Raw genomic sequence first — 16,954 nt, 5'->3', positions numbered from 1 at the left:
TTTTTCCCTTCAATATTATGTTCATATAAACTTCATCTTTTCATGGAAACTTTAAAATCTTTTGGTCAAAAAAAAATTAAAAAAAAAAAAAAGGAGGCGCCTGGGTGGCTCAGTGAGTTAGACGTCCGACTTGAGCTCAGGTCATGATCTCACGGTCCATGAGTTCGAGCCCTGCATTGGGCTCTGTGCTGTCAGTTCAGAGCCTGGAGCCCGCTTTGGATTCTGTGTCTCCCTCTCTCTCTGACCCTCCCCCACCCACGCTCTGTCTCTCTCTCGAAAAAAAATGAATAAACGTTAAAAAAATTTTTTTAAATAAATAAAACCTTTTTTGCCAATACCCACAAAATAACTCTCTGGGATTCTGATTGGGGATGCATTGAATCTATAGATCAAATTGGGAAGAACTAACATTTTGACAATATTGAGTTTTCCTATCAGTGGATATATATTTAGTTCTTTGATTTCACTCATCGGAGTTTTGAAGTTTTCCTCATGTAAATCTTATACATTTTTTGTTAGATTTACACCCAAGTTATTTCATTTTGGGGGATGCTAATGTAAATGGTATTGTATTTTTAACTTCTAATTTCACGTTTATTTTTAATATACAGGAAAGCAATTGACTTAAAAAAAACTTTTTAATGTTTATTTATTTTTGAGAGACAGTGAGCGGGGGAGGGGCAGAGAGAGAGGGAGACACAGAATCCGAAGCAGACTCCAGGCTCTGAGCGGTCAGCACAGAGCCCGACGCGGGGCTAAACTCACAAACTGTGAGATCATGACCTGAGCCTAAGTCTGATGCTCAAATGACTGAGCCACCCCAGGTGCCCTGCAATTGACTTTCATACATTAACCCAGTACCCTGCAATTTTGCTGCAAATGCTTATTAATTCCAAGATGGATGCTCTTTCCGAAAGAGACGTTACATATTGTATGGCCTCCAGGGTCCCCAAACCTGGTTTGGGTCCTGGCTGAAAAGGAAGCTCGTCCTCCGTTTGGGAGCTCAGCGGTTAAGCATCAGCTACGTGCCCCGCCATGAGCACACGGAACCCTCACATCAACACCCTGGGCCTGGCTTCATTGTGAACACTCCACAAATGAGTAAACAGAGCTTCAAAGTGGTGAAAAACGCCCCCCAAATCACACAGCTGGGAAGGCAGAGTGAAAGGATGTGAACCCAGGCTGAGCTTCCTTCTTGCTGTGAGCACAGTGCTCCCAGGGCTTATGGGAAGAATAGAGTGGGCTCCCTGAGGGTCCTGCTAGCCTGAGCACTGGGGAAGGGGCTCTCCCTTCACAGGGAGCTGGGGCCCTACCTGGGCCAAAGCAATAGGGGATTCTAGGAGCACAAGTGAAAGTTTCAGAGTTATCTACAACAACTAAAAATATCGTGAGGCACAAATTTTGTGCCAGGCAAGGTTGCTAAGAGACTTCATGAGCATCATTTCCTTTCACCCTCACAGCAAGCCTGTGAGGCCAGTTTGATTACGAGCTGCGTTTTGAAGAGGACAGAACCAAGGCTGAAAGAAATGATGTGGGTGCCCAGGAGCACCCCATGGGACATAAAGCCCAGTCTTCTGAGAGAAGGGAGGAGGCTAGAGAGTCAGGGGAGAGACAGTTCTGGGCTACTGTGTAGGTAAATCGGGGACTGATGTGTTACAGTTTCCTATGGCTGCTGTACTAAATTACCATGAACATAGTGGCTAAAGCCAACCCACACGTATTATCTTATAGTTCTGGAGGTCAGAAATCCAAACTGGGTCTCACTGGGCTAAAGCCGAGGTAGTGGTTAGGTTGTGTGCCTTCTGGAGGCTTTAGGGAATATGTTCCCTTGCCTTTTCTAGAAGTCACCTCTATCCCTTGGCTTATGGCCCCTTTCTCCAACTCCAAAGCCAGGAGCATAGCATCAACCGATCTCTTTCTGATTCTCACCTTCTGCCTCCCTCTTCCACCTTTTAAGGACCCTTGAGGTTCACTGGGCCCACCTGGATAATGCGGGATTGCCTTCCCATCTCAAGATCCCTAACCCTATCACATCTGTAAAATCCTGTTTGCTATGTAAAGCAACATATTCACCAGTTTCAAGAACTAGGACATGGACACACATTTGGAGGGAGCATTGTCCGGCTACAACTTCCTTGGCCTGCTGTGGACTTTGCCTCTGTTCTGGAGGTCAGGGGTGAAGTCACTGGGCTGGAGTTGGGGGTAGGAGTGAGGCCGGACTGATGGGCAAAGGGAGACCATGAAGACAGGTGTCCCTGAAGCGGGGCAACAGGATAGTCCTTCCTGAGGTGTGTCTGGCCAAGAGTCTGAGAAGAGCACTCTGGGTGCAACCATCCTCTGAGGAAGGGGTGATTCCCGCCCACTGAGCCATGCCAGGGGCCACACATTTGGGCACAGCCAATCACAGGAGTGTCATCCGGGTCTGCATCATTGGGTGGGAGGAGGGAGGAGCTCAGACACTTCCTCTTCTTCCTGAGCACACAGCTGGACTACATTTCCCAGCATCCTCTGTAGTTAGGTGTGGCCAAAAGACTGAGTCGGGCCAATGGAATGCGAGTGAGGTGATGTTGCTGACTCAGCCCCTTTAAGACTTCCCACACACAGTCCTGCTCCTCTATGATGAGAGGAGACTCGAAAAGACCTAGCAGAAGATCCTGACAAAAGGAACTGGAGACTCTGAATGACTGCATGAAGCAGAGTCCCATCTGCCTTGAGTGGACTGCGACATGAGCCAGAAACAGACCTGCATTAGTTTAAGTCACTAAGATTTGGGGTTGTTAACACTAATGGGCCTACCTTGACTAATATGCCGAATAACCACTTCATACTATAGGCATTGACTTAAATGTCACTTTGTCTTTTGGGCTGAATTCCTGGTTGTCCTATATGCCTGGAGGTGGGACAGAGAGGCAACCACAAGGCATGCCTGGGGCTTGGCCTGGATTAAGACCAGATAAAGGCAGACAGGCATTCACACTGAGTACTGCACTTGGCCATAATATCTTGGGGTCTATAGCCAAATTCCTTGAAAGGTTTACCTGGTATTTGTAGCAGGAGGGATTTCCCCAAAGGAAGCCCACAAGTCCGGTAACAGTGGCTGAACTATGCTACCAGATGCCTTTCCTATAATCACATCCTTTGTGATGTGATTATAAAGGCCACAGCTATCCTACAAAAACTGGCTTTTTTTGAGGCTTGTTGTATGTTGACTGCCAGAATTAATCAATCATTAATTAACTTATTTGTCCACCTAACTTTTACAGAGCTCCCTCTCTACAAAAGACCCTGGGCAGGACACTGAGACTATAGAGAGTGATACCCAGCATCTGCCCTCATACAGCCTACAGCCGAAATGGGGAATCGGGTACAATTATAATCCAATGTGCTGAACGCTAGAATTAGAAGGGGGGGCTTTTGACACGGGGCTGTGGAGCCCAGAGGAAGGACCCTAAAGCTTACCTGAGGGGTCTGATCTACAACCTTCATACCTATCCAGGCCCAAGGAGTTTTGGCCCACTCATTCACTCACTCATTCATTCATTCACCTAGACCCTTCCCCCCCATGCTGTGCCAGGCCCTGTACTAAGCCCTGGGGGTACAACCTGGAGCAGGAGAAACCCAGTTATGGCCTCCCAGGGCTGAGCGTCTAAAAGGAGAGGCAGACCGTAAACACAGTTGCAGATGAGACCGTTCAGTGGGGACGAGTGCTGTGTAGACAGTAAAATGAGAGAGGCTGAAGGCGCAGTGTGGGTGGCATCCTTACATGGGATGGCAGGGAAGGCCTCTGAGGAGATGAATTTACAACGTAGAGAGATGAGAAAGGGCACAGCCTGCAGGGCTGGGAAGAATGGAGTGGTGCAGAGGGTGCCTGGGGGACCATGTGGACCAGGACGTGAGGGGCTCCTGTGAGGGGGGAGGCACGGTCAGGCCCAGGCCCTCATGGCCCCCACCCATACCGAGGGGTTCAGAGTTCACTCCAGCAACAGGTGTTGTCTCCCTACCCAGGGGCCTCTTGGGAACATTCCAGCCCACAGAGAGCTGTGAGTAAAGTCAAGGCTCTCGTCGCTCCGGGTGGGGCTGGGCACACGTTCCTAGTTCCTGCCGTCACTGGTTAAGGAGTGTGGCCTTCCGCAGAGGACAGCAGCCATGACCTGGTCCCCACCCTCTGTCCTTCGCCTGGGGAATGGCATCCTTAGCGGGGCCTCTGACATTCTTTAGATCATATGTTTCTTCTCCCAGCCCCAGGCCTGGGCGCCTTATGAAGCCTCTGGTGCCATAGCAGAGAAAGGCTGGGAGACCAGTGTGAGGTCCTTCAGCAGGTCCCTGGGGCAGATGGCTCTCGAATTCAGCCTTCTTCCGTTTCTGGCCATAGTCCACCCTCAGTAGTCTCTCCAGGCAGGGTGTGTACTTCCTTCTACTGCTAAGCTCTTAGCCCAGCCTGGGGTTGAGTAAAGCAAAATGTGGTTTCAAAAAAAAAAAAAAAAAAAAAAAGGCAAGGTTTTCTAAGGTTTTCTCTGACCTCTCTGTAGTTTTATTAATGTCTTATGTTCCCTTTTCTGTAATCATCCATCCATCATTCCTCTGTTCTGTGTAGTCATTCATCCACTTGACTAAAGAATTACAAAGTACCCCCTCTGTGATTACCAGGGAGAACAAATGGAGATCCTGTGTTCCACCAGCTCACAGCCTCACCAAGGGGCCAGGGCATAGTGGGGAGCAGTTATGACAGTCATCATCCAGTGTGATGGGATTGTACCAACAGCATAACAGATTCGTGTAGGAATACAAAGGAGAAAACGACTAACTACTTGGGGAGTCAGGGAAGGCTTCACAGAGGAGGTGATATTTGAGCTGGGCCTTGGAATATCAACAGGAGTCTGCTAAGCAAGTCGTCTAGGCAATTAGTGTTCCGGGTAGAGGAACTTGCCTGTGCAAAAGCACAGCCACGTGCAAGGCCTATTTAGGGAGGAAACAGGAAGGAACCAAGCTCAAAAATACAATAATAGCTATGATTCATTGTTCGGAGTGATGTACATCCACGCATTTGCATCCATCTAATCATCACAACGAGCTGCAGAAGTATCGTTTTCCCCATTTTATGGATGGAGAATCTGAGACTCGGAGCAGTGAAGTCACTTGCCAAAGGTACCCTCCACTCCTCTGGTTGAGGCTGAGATGTCAGGCTAAGGACGGTCATGCCCAGGCACGCCAAGGAACCCTAATTTGTTCCAGCACCTGCAAGGAGGTGACCGGGCAGTTTGATGGAGGATGTTCTAGAATTTTCTTCTACAACCCTTTTCCTTGTCCTCCCTGTCAGGACTGATGTCTTGGGTCCTGGCACAGCAGGAGAGTCCTCCATAATCCCCTCTTCATCCACCCACATCTCACAGGACTTGTGTCCGCTGACCTTGAGTTCGGAAGGGCTGTTGGAAGAACAGCCATTGCCTCGCTTCCAAGGATGTCCCCGCGCACACCCAAGAGGCCTCATCGACAAGCAAAGACCCACAGAGGCAAGGGAGCCGGGGGTGCTGACAGGCACGTTCTCCAAAGTCAGGCAGCAGTCTAATTACAGACCGACTGCTTAATGACAGGTGTGCTGGCTGGGACAAGGAGGGGCTCTGGGGTAGAGGGGCCTGCAGGAGGGCTCCGGTGGGGCCACCAGCTCAGCGTCTCGCTGGCTCCAGACCACACGCATTGGCCCTAGAGTGGGGAAAGGGAAGATGGTAAAGAGAACTGTGCCCAGTACTGGCCATCAGCCAGGTGCTAACCTGGGACTTTTACCTCTGCTCTCTCACGCAATCCTGCAATCCTCTCAACTGCCTGGAGAAATAGGTATAATTCACTCCGTTTTACAGAGGAGAAAATGAAAGCTTCCAGAAGTGAAGCAGACTGCTCCAAGTCCAGACAGCTAAGAATGGTAGAATGAGGATCCCAACTTAGGTCAGGGTGAAGTCAAAAGGCTGTTTCCTTCCCAGGGGGGACATGAAGAAACAGGTGGGTCTGTTCTAGAGCTGGGAGAGCCTGTGAGGAACAGAGGGCAACTGTGAAGAATCCGGACGGGGCTTGGCCTTGGGCTGGCTAGGGGGCAGCCCCCCATCCCCGAGTAATGAATCGGGACAGGGGCCCGAGGCATCATTCCGGATGACAGCGGAGGCTGACTGGTTTGGGGATATCAGGCTTACAAATTTGGAGCTCTTATATTTTGCCTCTTTCTTTGTTTTCTTCCTTGCTTTTCTTTGGGGGTATAAATCCCTAGGAAAGCAAACCACCCCTGCCCCCAAACCAGGCGGCATCTGAAGCCACCTCCCTCTGACAATCCTCTGAAAATCTCCCCTGAGTGGGTCTCCTCCTTGGAAGGTCCAGGTGGTTCCTCAGGAAGACAGCCGTGCTTTTTCCCTGCAGTTTCGGGCCCGTTAAGAGAGATTTCAATAGTCAGCGACTTGGCTGCATCCGTGTGGGCCAAGGAGCTATGACTAACCTCCGTGAGCGAATGCCGGGCCCCCGTGGCACGCGGCATTCCCAGCCCCTCTCAGCAGCATCACCTGCTCCTGACTCACCGCGGGCCCTGCGGCTGCAGCTGCTGTCCTGTGCTCACACCGCGGGCCCCAAGCTCTGGCTGGAATTCGGGCCTCCACCCAGCAGGACTCTCCAGAGCATGTTCTGAGCCTGTGTGAAGGCTCACGACAAAGCTTTCTGCTTGAGAAGTGCCCCTGCACGGCCAGACTGCCCCTTCCTATGTCCGAGATGCTCTTCTGCATATTCCTGTGACCCGGCAGGGTGGGCAAAGTTTGGAACCAATAGACTGAGTTTCGAATCCCGGCTTTGCAACTTAGCCGTAGGGCCTTGGGTATCTGATCTCAGCTCCAGGGAGCATGGGTTTCCTTGCGTGTAAATTGGGGCTGATAATTGCCACCACCGCCCCCACATTTGTCTGTAACAGTGCTCCAAAGCTGTGTAAAAGCCAGGGCTCTGGAAGATGGGGTCCTGACTGAACTCCTGGCCCCACCAGCACTGCCATCTTGGGTGCCTTCCTTGGCCTTGCTGAGCCCAAGTCTCCCATAAAACTGGAATAATGATACTATCCACTTCACAAGGTTGTGGTGAATGTCAGGCAAGGTGATCCAAATGCCCCCCAAAGTGCTCCCTCGGCCACTCTCAGCTCTTCACTGAGCATGCTCTCAGGGCCCATCCGGACGCAAAGACCCTGAAGATGCCCAAGCTACTGACCTTTGACTCTTTTTTAGGAACAGCACCCATTCAGTCACAGGTAGTTTTCTTTCATCATCCAGGAATCAGAAAAGATGGCATCATGTTAGGGCAAAAGAGCTCTCTTCCCCAAACGGGACAGTAGCTAGGGAAACAGGCTGATGGGGTGGGGCTGTCTGTCAGTATCATGGATGCTGGCACTGGAGTTGAACTCACTGATGACTCTATCAATGTCTTCACCCCCTCTGGGGGGGCTGGTCAGGCAACAGTGAGCCTCCCCTTCTACCCAGAGGGCTTGTTTAACTGTACCAGCAGATTAGCTGTAGGATGTCCCCCAGCCCCCAGAAAAACAGGACGTGGTATTGGGAGCCTGGGAGAAGGTTAGTGTTAGAAGAGACTGGAAGGGCCTCGTGTGTTCTGTTGTCAGAGGCTCGAATCATATCTTGTCAGCCCTGTGGCCGATTTGCCTCACTGCGAAGGCAGAAGCAGCTGGCATTGCCATGACAACCAGGCCGCATCAACTTCCAAATCGCCCCTGAATTTTCTGTAACAACGGCAGAGCCGCTGAAAACATGTTTGGGAAGTGAGAGCCACGAACAGAAGATTACACCCAGGAACTGCAGGGAGCTGAAAAGGAGGGGCAGTCACGTTTCCTACCTTTTTGCTTAACCAGAAGGCAGCAAGAAGACAAGGGCTCAGCCCAAACTCAGGCAGAGGGAAAGCAATGTTACTATGGCTTACCCATGTGAAAATATAAAGAACGGGGATTACTGTTCTGTTGAAATCACACGTGCCGTTATCTGTCGTGCCCTGGGTCAGACGGTGGAAATGAGAAGCTAAGGAGATGAGAAGAAAGATAGGACTTGGTTATCAGTGGGATGGAAGCACCTGGAACCCAGATTGGAGAGGACTTCATGGAAGGGAGGTCTTCAGTAGATTTTCCAGATTCCCAGAGGGTTCATCAGCACTAGGTGCCTGCGTTAGGAAGACGGCTCCATGCCTATCACCTCATCTTCCTCACGGAGGTCCTGGTTTCTCCTTGCCATTCCATACTCAGCCATATGATTAACTTTAATGTTTCAGTTAGTCACGTTAATAAATGTAAGAAGGAACAGGTGAAATTAATTTTAATCATACGCTCTATTGAATCCAATCTGTGAAAAATATTATCATTTCAACATGTAATCAATAGACAAATTGTTAATGAAGCATGTTATATTCTTTTTTCTTGCGAGGTGTTAGAACTCCGGTGCGTCTTTTATCCTGACAGCACATCTCAGTTCAGACCAGCACGTGCCAAGTACTCAGTAGGCACGTGCCTAACACACCAGACATCGTGGTCCTAGTATTGGAAATGGAGGCTTGGCCACGTGATAAGCTTTGTCCCGTAGGTCGCCTAGCTCACGCACTTCAGAGTTTGGAATCCAATCCAAGAATGTGATCCTGGGAAGCGGTTTGAATGCCGTGGGGATGGTCTTGGTAGGGAGGTCTGCTCCAGCTGGGTTTCCTGATGTCTCTGACATTTTGGTCAGGATGAGTCTTTGTTGTGGGAGACTATGCCGGGCATTGTAGGATGTTTTACAACATTCCTGGTCCCACTAGATGCCGTTACCATCCCCTGAATGTGACAACCAAAAATATATCAAGACATCACCAAGATATCTCCTGGGGGGCAAACTCATTCCCATTTGAGAACCACCATGGTAAAGTAAGACAGAGAAGCGTGGGTGAAGGTATAGTATTGGCTTATGTAACCAAACGAGGTAAGCAAAAGGCTGGGGTAAGTCTAGGTCTCAGGGAAAAGTGGAATCTGCTACTGAAATATCACCAGAACATTCTGTCCTTATCTCTCATCATTGTTTCTCTAGCCAGGAAGACAAGAGCTCTAGGAGACAAGAGCCAGGGAAACTCTCAGGCCCCAAACTCACATGTCTTCACTTTACCACAGAGAAGGACTCTCTGCCCCTTACTTTATTTTTTACTTCCAAATTCCCAGGGCAGGTCTCTGAAGGGCCCAACCTGGGTCACATGGTCACTCCTGGCCTGGAGGAGGGTCGGATTCCTAGGTCAGGTGGGAAGAGCAGAGGAGCAGTGGGTAAAGAGCTGGGGAGATAGAAATGGCTGTCCCCTTCAGGACAGCATGATGTCCAGGAGCCAGGATTGAGAGAGACGACTGTGTGGAAAACAATGCTACGATCACTTCCCTCCTCAGAAAACACAAGTGCAGTGGGTGACATGGAGTGGTCAGGGCCTGAAGCCCAGGATGAGACTAGTAACAGAATACCGATCTTCTCTTCACTAAACTTTGAGCTGTTGGACATTAGGAATCTTTTTTTTTTTTTCCTTTGATATTCTCCTTAACCTAGAGCAGAGCACTGGGCAGATAATAGATGCCATAGTTAATTTTATGTGTCAACTTGGTGGGTGTTTTTGGAGGGGGTTAACATTTAAATCAGTGAACTGTGGGTAAAACAGATTGCCCTTTATAATGTGGGTGAGCCTCATTGAATCAGTCGAAGGCTGCCTTCCAAGCAAGAGGGAATTCTTCAGAAGACTGCCTTTGGAATTCACCTGCACCACTGGCTTTCCTGCGTCTTCAGTCTGCCAGCCCATACTGCAGAGTTTGGACTTGCCAGCCAATTCCTTATAATAAATTTCTTTCTCTCTGTCTCTCTGAACCCACACACATGCGTGCACACACACACACACACACACACACACACAAACCACACAGATAGATGCACATGCCTACACATCCTACTGGTTTTGTTTCTCTGGTGAATTCTGACTAATACAAAGGTTTTCATTAGCTGCTTCTTGAATATATAGGAGAAAAATGAATTTGTTTTCTGCAAGAGTCAGGAATAAATGTAGTGTTTAAAGAAGGAATGTGGCAAAGTCAAGGTGGCATTTGATGAGAGTCTTCCTTGTCATGAGACATCTGAGCCACTGGAATGTTGAACAGAGGAGGAGGTGGCTTTAAATAAGCCCTAAGTTGAGTGCGGGGTGGGCCACGCTAGGTCCCAGCTGGGCTGGCCGCAGGGGAGGGAGAAGGGCGGACTCTCACAGTGGTAACAGATAGGACCAACTGCACTTGGCTGCGGATGGTGGGGAGATCAGGAGACGAGCCGGTCAGCTAAATGGCCAGGCTGGCGCCCTGGGGAGCACGAATGGGAGTGGCCGTGGTTGGTGACAGGAAAGACAAGAAGGTTCTGGCACACAGTGATGAGTTCATAATGGGACCCTGCTTGATTGTACTTAGTTGTCGGGTGTCAAGGGGGGAATGGGCCAGACACGTTGAGGAATGCGGAACCCTAAATAAGAGGGGCCCCATCGGGAGCTCTGAGAGTAGACGAGCTCCCCAATGAGAAGGACAGAGCCTGCAACAGATCCCTGGGGACCAGGCCTGGGGCGACAAGAAGCCAACAAGGGAAAGGAAAGAGGCCTGGCTGGCAATACCAGGCAAGTCCTGCCAACGAGCAGAGGCTCATTCCCGAGAACCCCTTCTTAGGCGACACAGGTGCAGCGAGATGAGCCTGAGCTCCCTCACACCCCACTGGGTGACCTTGGGCATGACTTCACTTCTCTAAGCCAAGTTTCCTCATCTGTAAGTTGTGGGTAGTAATTGCCACCCCACAGAGTTACTGTAAAGATCAGATGGGATTATAATTGTTAAGTAGCAGGCACATAATAGGTGTTTAATAAACCTCCTGGACTGCCTGTTGGCAGATGTCTAGTCTGAGCACGCAGCCCATTCTGCCCTGTTTACAGGGAAGCGCATACCGGCCTTTTCCGCGTAGTCACTCACTGCCCCCCCCACACCTCTGGGTGGCACGAGTATTATCCCATTTTTGCAGATGTGGAAACTGAGGCTCAGAGATCTACCCAAAGGCCCACAGCTCTGAAGGGCTGGAGCTGAATTTCAGTGCCAGGCTGCCGAATTTCAGAGCCCGCTCGGCCACCCTGTGAGATTCCGCACCCAGACCGTGAGCTCCTTGAGGGCAGGGAAGGCCTACCTGAGAATCTAGCACTGTACCTGCCATGGTAAGAGTGAGAGAGGCTCTGGAGGGAATTCACACGGGGCACTGGAAAAGAGCAGGACTCAGCACCCCCTCAGGGCCCTCGATGCAGCTTCTTCTCCTAGCACTCGAGGGCCGTGCCTGGAACTACAACTGTCAGAGAGACATGACACATACAAGAGGCAGAGAGTACTATGGGAGACAGATGGCCAGATCTACCTGGGGCCAGGGGCTGGGCTCTGAATGTTAAACCCATTGCATACTAACTTAGGGGACCCTGGTTACAGAACACACTGGGCTCAGTTACAGATAAAAGGCAGACCATGAAAATACAAGCCACACAGGGCTGGGTAATAGAGGCGGGGCCTCCTACACAGTCAGTGCTGAACGAATGTTCCTCATTTTAAGGTGAAGCCTAGAAATGAAGGACAACAGCTGCCACTTGTCAGGCATCTGACATGTTCCAGGCCCTGTCTGCATTATATTCACGGACCACACCACCTGCCTGGGGCGGAGGGAGTGGGGGCAGGAGTTCTTACTCCTTATTACTGACGGATGGGGAAGCTAAGGGACAGAGAGGGCAAAGGAGTGCCCCAGCGCACACAGCTGAATGACAAAGCCGACATGCTGTTTTCTGACTCAAAACGCCACACCCTCTCCTGTCCTCAATATATCACAGAATGTTGAAGGGGCACACAGACCTGTTTGCCAGATGGTAGAGAGCACAAACAAGGTCAGAGGAAGAGGTGGAGGAGAGGGGGAATGGAGGAGGAGAGCAGGGGAGGAGACACCCTTACTGGCAGGATCCCAGGGAGAGGCGTTTTAGAGATGCTCTATCACTCCATGCCATCATTATCCCCATTTCCCAGATGACGACTGTGAGGTTTAGCCAAGTAAAGGACCCTGCCCGAGGTCACACAGCCAGTAGTCACCAAGCCAGATTAGAACCAGATGTACCTCTAAACTCACTGAATGTGAAGCCCTCCTTCTCCGCCCAGAGGCCCCTGGGGGCCTGGCAGGTAAATGCAGTAGAAGGAGGGGGGAACGGTGTCCCACAGGTGTCCCAAGACATGCTTGGGGGTCTGGAGTATTCAGGGGACCATGAGGCTGCTAAGTGGACCATGAGAAGGGTTAGTTCCCTCCCAAGGGAGAAGGGGTGCTGGGGACAGAGCCAGGATTCACTAACCACCCGGGGCCATGGTGAGCATTACTCTGCAGACTTCCATTCTGGTTCCAATCACACCGTCTGCTTTCCGTGTGTCTCCCCACCGGGATGCCGGTTCCTAGAAGGAAGGAACCGGTCTCCGTCTCTGTACCCCTGGCAGTTCGACCGACTGGCACAGAGTAATTGAACTCATATCACATCCGCTGCTCCACAGGCCCACCCCATTGCTTGCTATCCTCATACCCTTTGTTTTTCCTCAAAGAACATGTCCCTAGCTGACATCGGATATTTATTTATGTATTGATTTATTGTCTATCCCCATCGCATATGCTAGACTATGATGTTGAGAGACAGTCTGTTAAGTCCATGACTGCTAGCACCTGGTAGAATTCCTGGCACATGGGAGGCCATCCATAAGTACTTGCCAAATAATTGAATGAATGGTAGGCGCTCAATACGGTTTTGTAAAATCAGCGACTGGGCAGTGGCACCACATGCGGGGAAGTTACTGGTGTGATTGCATTTCATCCTCACACGCAGCTTTGGAGGGGAGAATGAACCTATTTGAAAAATGTTTTAATGTTTATTTATTTCTTTTGACAGAGAGAGTGTGGGAGAGGCAGGGAGAGAGAGACACACACACAGGATCCCAGGCAGGCTCCGCGCAGTCAGCGCAGAGCCCGATGCGGGGCTCGAACCCACAAACCGTGAGATCGTGACCTGAGCTGGAATCAAGAGTGGGACGCTTAACCGACTAAGCTACCCAGACAGCCCCAGAATTCCCTACTTTTACAGATGAGACAAGAGAGAAGTGACTCGCCCACGGTGTCATGTCTAGTTGATGGGAGAGGTGGGGCTTAAGCCCTGTTCTGTCTGACGTCAGGGCCTGTACCTGTTCTACTAGGCTGCCTCTAACCTAATGGGGAAAGCAGGAGACAAGGCACTTGCTTCCCCAGGAGGACATGTGGCCTCGTTTTCTGGTTAGCTCACAAGATTTGTGAGCTAGTCATCAGAGGATAAGGACCAAGCATGCTGACGTAAAGAAAACACCAGCTGCACCTGTTTCGTGAGCACCTATGAGCAGTGGATGAGGTAACTGGCCTCATCGGGAAGCCTCGTAACAGCTCCATCGCTTTCATTTCCCGATTTTACAGAGGCTCAGAGAGGTGAGGTAACTCATCTCAGGCCACAGCACAAGCTCTTGAGAGAGCCAGGCAGAGATCTGACCTCAGCTCTGCTTGACTCCAAAGTCTGTGTTTTTCCCGAGCTGTTTCTCTTTATGTTTTAAGCAGGCACTGGCAGGGCCTGGAGCCAAACTGCAAAGCCATCCCATAGGCATCTGGTCTTATCCTATTTCCATCGGATTTCAGATCCTTGGTAGCAAGTTTCAACTTCAGTGTGAGCCTAACACTTTTAACAGGAGCCTCTGGAGACTGAAACACCATGTGGGGGGGGGGGGTCCAATCAAATAAACCTCTGAAGGAAATTCAAGCATTTGGGGTGAAGATTGGGTATAATCCATAACCATCATCCTACCTACCCAGTGCCGCACCCGCTTCCTAGGTACTACTCTGTCCCCACTCCAGCCTCCGACCTCCAGCTCACAAAACCTGGCTCCCCAATCTCTGCTGATTGGTCCAGATTGAGCCAATCATGGTCCATGACTACCTCAAGCCCAGGTTTTGATTGGTCCAATCCAGAGCAATCAGAGACCTTCTCCAGTTTTTGAACAGGAACTGAGGGAAGAACTTAGTCCCTCTCTGGTGATAGGATGTGCAAGATCCTATCAACTCAAGAAGTCAGAGGTAACGAATTCTCAGAGAGCTATCTGAAGGTTGAGGCAACCTGCCTGTATCCGTGAGAACGCATGAGGCTGAGACGGGGGCATCCTGTGTGGATGCACCGTTCAGTGCCACAGCCTGCCTCTCCCAGGGAGTTCTCCATGGAAATGCTGCCCACACACGGGCCACCCTCACTTGCGTCCCACAGCCTCTCATAGGTTTTACTCTCCCCCGCGTCCCTAGCCTGAACCTCATCCAGGTGGTCCCGAAACGGCAAAACCCAGAATTCGTGGCTGAGCCCAGAGCCCTTCTGCTTTCATCTGAAATCCACCCCCAAAAAAGACCCTCCCACCGAGGTCTACTCCCTTTGTCTTCGGGAGGCCAGCCATGCTGTGCACGCCTGCTCTCCCTCTCACAGGTACATCCCCACTTATAGGCACAAATTCAGACATCACAGAATACGTTTGTGTCCTTGAATCCAGACCTCACGCTTCCACTCATCCACGCGCACGCTCTCCCACATCAGTCACACGGACACAGAAGCATCCGCAAATGCCCGCGACGTCACACGCGCACACTCCCATTCACACGTGCCTCTTCTACGGGACAGCTGGCTTTCCCTGGGAAGGACTTGTACCCCGGAAGGTGCAAAGCCAAGAGAGCAGGAGGAAGTTAGTAACGGATGGTGGGCTGGGGTAGGAGAGGAACACGTGGCAGAAGCAGAAACGTGCTTCGTGTCCACGATGATGCAAGAAGGAGGCGACACTGCTCTGGATGCCGTTCCGGGTGACGCTAACAGCTCCCTTTGCTGAACACTCTCTGTGCCAGCCCTGTGCTAAGCGAGCTTTACGCAAACGACCTTCTCTAGGAGGCCTTCTGCAGCCTGACCTTGCAAAGCCCACCCGCTTAAACGCACACACCCCCCTGCATACATGCATGCACGCAGGTACGTGTACATATGTGCTCCCTAGCTTGTGTGGGCATCTCCACGCACCTGTGCATGTGAAAGTCAGTTTATGTGTCAAAACAGCGTGTGTTTCTTATTTTTATATTTTTAACTCTTCATCCTTGGACGTATAAAGGGAACTTTTTGGCTTCTGTAAGTGTGCTCTCTACACCTCTAATGTTTTATCATGTGTTTGTACCTTGTACACGGTATCAGCCAATTCTGTACATGGATGTATTGTACAGAGAAAGAGCAGCACTAAATACTCAAGATTTTTACTTTTAAAAAACGTCGAATCCAGGGGCACCTGGGTGGCTCAGGTGGTTAAGCATCTGACTTCAGCTCAGGTCAGGATCTCCCTGTTCACAGGTTCGAGCCCCGCATCGGGCTCTGTGCTCCCAGCTCAGAGCCTGGAACGTGCTTTGGATTCTGTGTCTCCCTCTCTCTCTGCCCCTCCCCCCGCTTGTGCTCTGTCTCTGTCAGGGGCCTAGGAGGTGAGTAGTCACTCAGGCACACAGCCATGAGTCACAAGCCAGGTTCTGGACCGGCCTCTTTGGTTCCCGAACTCGTGCTATCAGTGCCTCACTCTCCTTAAGCCTGTCTGAGGGAGGGCAAGTTCATTGCCCTTATCTGGACGGAGCTTGCTCATCTGCAAAATGAAGGTAAAGGAAATATTCTCTCAAGTTTCCTCCAGCTCAGGGATTGTGTGATTTCACAGCTGACACTTGGCAGGTGTGAAGAACTCGATATTTGTCAAAGCATTTCCAAATAGCTTACCTGATTTGACTCACATAATCCAGACAGGAACCTGGGGGCTCGGGGCGGTGAATCCAGGGCCTGAGTCCCATCCCGGGTTAGTGGTAGGGCCGGCCTTGATCACATGAATGTCCCCAGGGTCACGGGTTACCAGGGCGGCACAGACTTCCAGCCTCCTCCATCCATCAGCAGGCTTGGCTCGCTACCCTAGAGATGTAACAACCCTTGCTACCTCAGTTTCTCTCTCCTTCTTTCATTCAACTTCTCTCGATGAGCACCTATCACATGCCAGGCACTGCACCAGCCTCAAGGGGCGTAGGCCGTCTCTGCCCATACAAGCTTGCTTTCCAGAAGAGGAGCAGACAAACCGCACCTGTGTGAGGTCAGTGGGCTGAAGGCGACCCTTAGGAACACATGGGCGGGGCCCCTCGGGGTCCAGGAAGACTTCCCCAAAGAGAAATCAGTGCCTTTTCTGAGCCCAGTGGGCTGGTAGGAAAAAAATAAAGTGAGTGCGGGATGGAATACTGCGGGGCTGAGGCCCAGAGGCCAGTAAGCCAGGCCCCTGCGAGAATTCGCTCTGTCCACCAGTTGCCTCTGGGGACACAACGCTGCACATCCAGTGCCTCTGAGGCTACTGCCTCCTGTCAGGAGGGAGTTCCTTCTAACCCCTTCACCCAAAGGCTGGCTGCTGCCAGACTCACAGGTCCCTCCCATATTTCCTCTGCCTGGCCTGCCTCCCTAAATCTCCAGGGAAGCAGGATTCATCCTAGGCCTGATTTATTAGCCTCGTCCTGGAATCATCCCAGATGCTGTCGCTGGTCTCATTTACTGACCTGCCCGAGGGCCAGAGAAGGAAATTCATTAGGCCAGGCAGAGCTGGCGGCCAGGCCCATCTGTCTGGGCATCTGTCCCCTTTCTCCCCCTGCCCCCTCCACCTCCTCCCCTTCTATCCTCTCCACCTGCAAAGGGAATTTTGTGCCTGCAACCCTGTTCAGGATCACCAAGGCAATGACACCACTCAGCCGACTGGTCCCCCGGGAACGATCCAGACCCAGGAGGAGGAGGAGGAGGAGGAGGAGAA

General features: G+C 51.1%; 1 long non-coding RNA gene across 15 annotated transcripts in view; it reads right to left on the bottom strand.

The window, feature by feature from the left end:
• The window catches only part of LOC109267523 (uncharacterized), a 384,515-nt gene that overhangs the window by 23,722 nt on the left and 343,839 nt on the right, over positions 1-16,954 (bottom strand). For 14 of the 15 annotated variants that reach the window (XR_008423756.1, XR_008423762.1, XR_008423755.1 and 11 more), the window contains one exon: positions 4,806-4,956. The exons of the other annotated variant lie outside the window; for it this stretch is intronic. This is a non-coding gene — a long non-coding RNA (uncharacterized LOC109267523). The remainder of the gene's footprint in view (positions 1-4,805; positions 4,957-16,954) is intronic. 15 annotated transcript variants of the gene reach the window in all.

Source organism: Panthera pardus, unplaced genomic scaffold, assembly GCF_024362965.1.
Source record: "Panthera pardus isolate Hobbes unplaced genomic scaffold, ASM2436296v1 HiC_scaffold_2, whole genome shotgun sequence".
NCBI classification, from domain to species: domain Eukaryota; kingdom Metazoa; phylum Chordata; class Mammalia; order Carnivora; family Felidae; genus Panthera; species Panthera pardus.
Note: the sequence above shows the minus strand (reverse complement) of the source record. Positions and strands in the feature narration are given on the sequence as shown.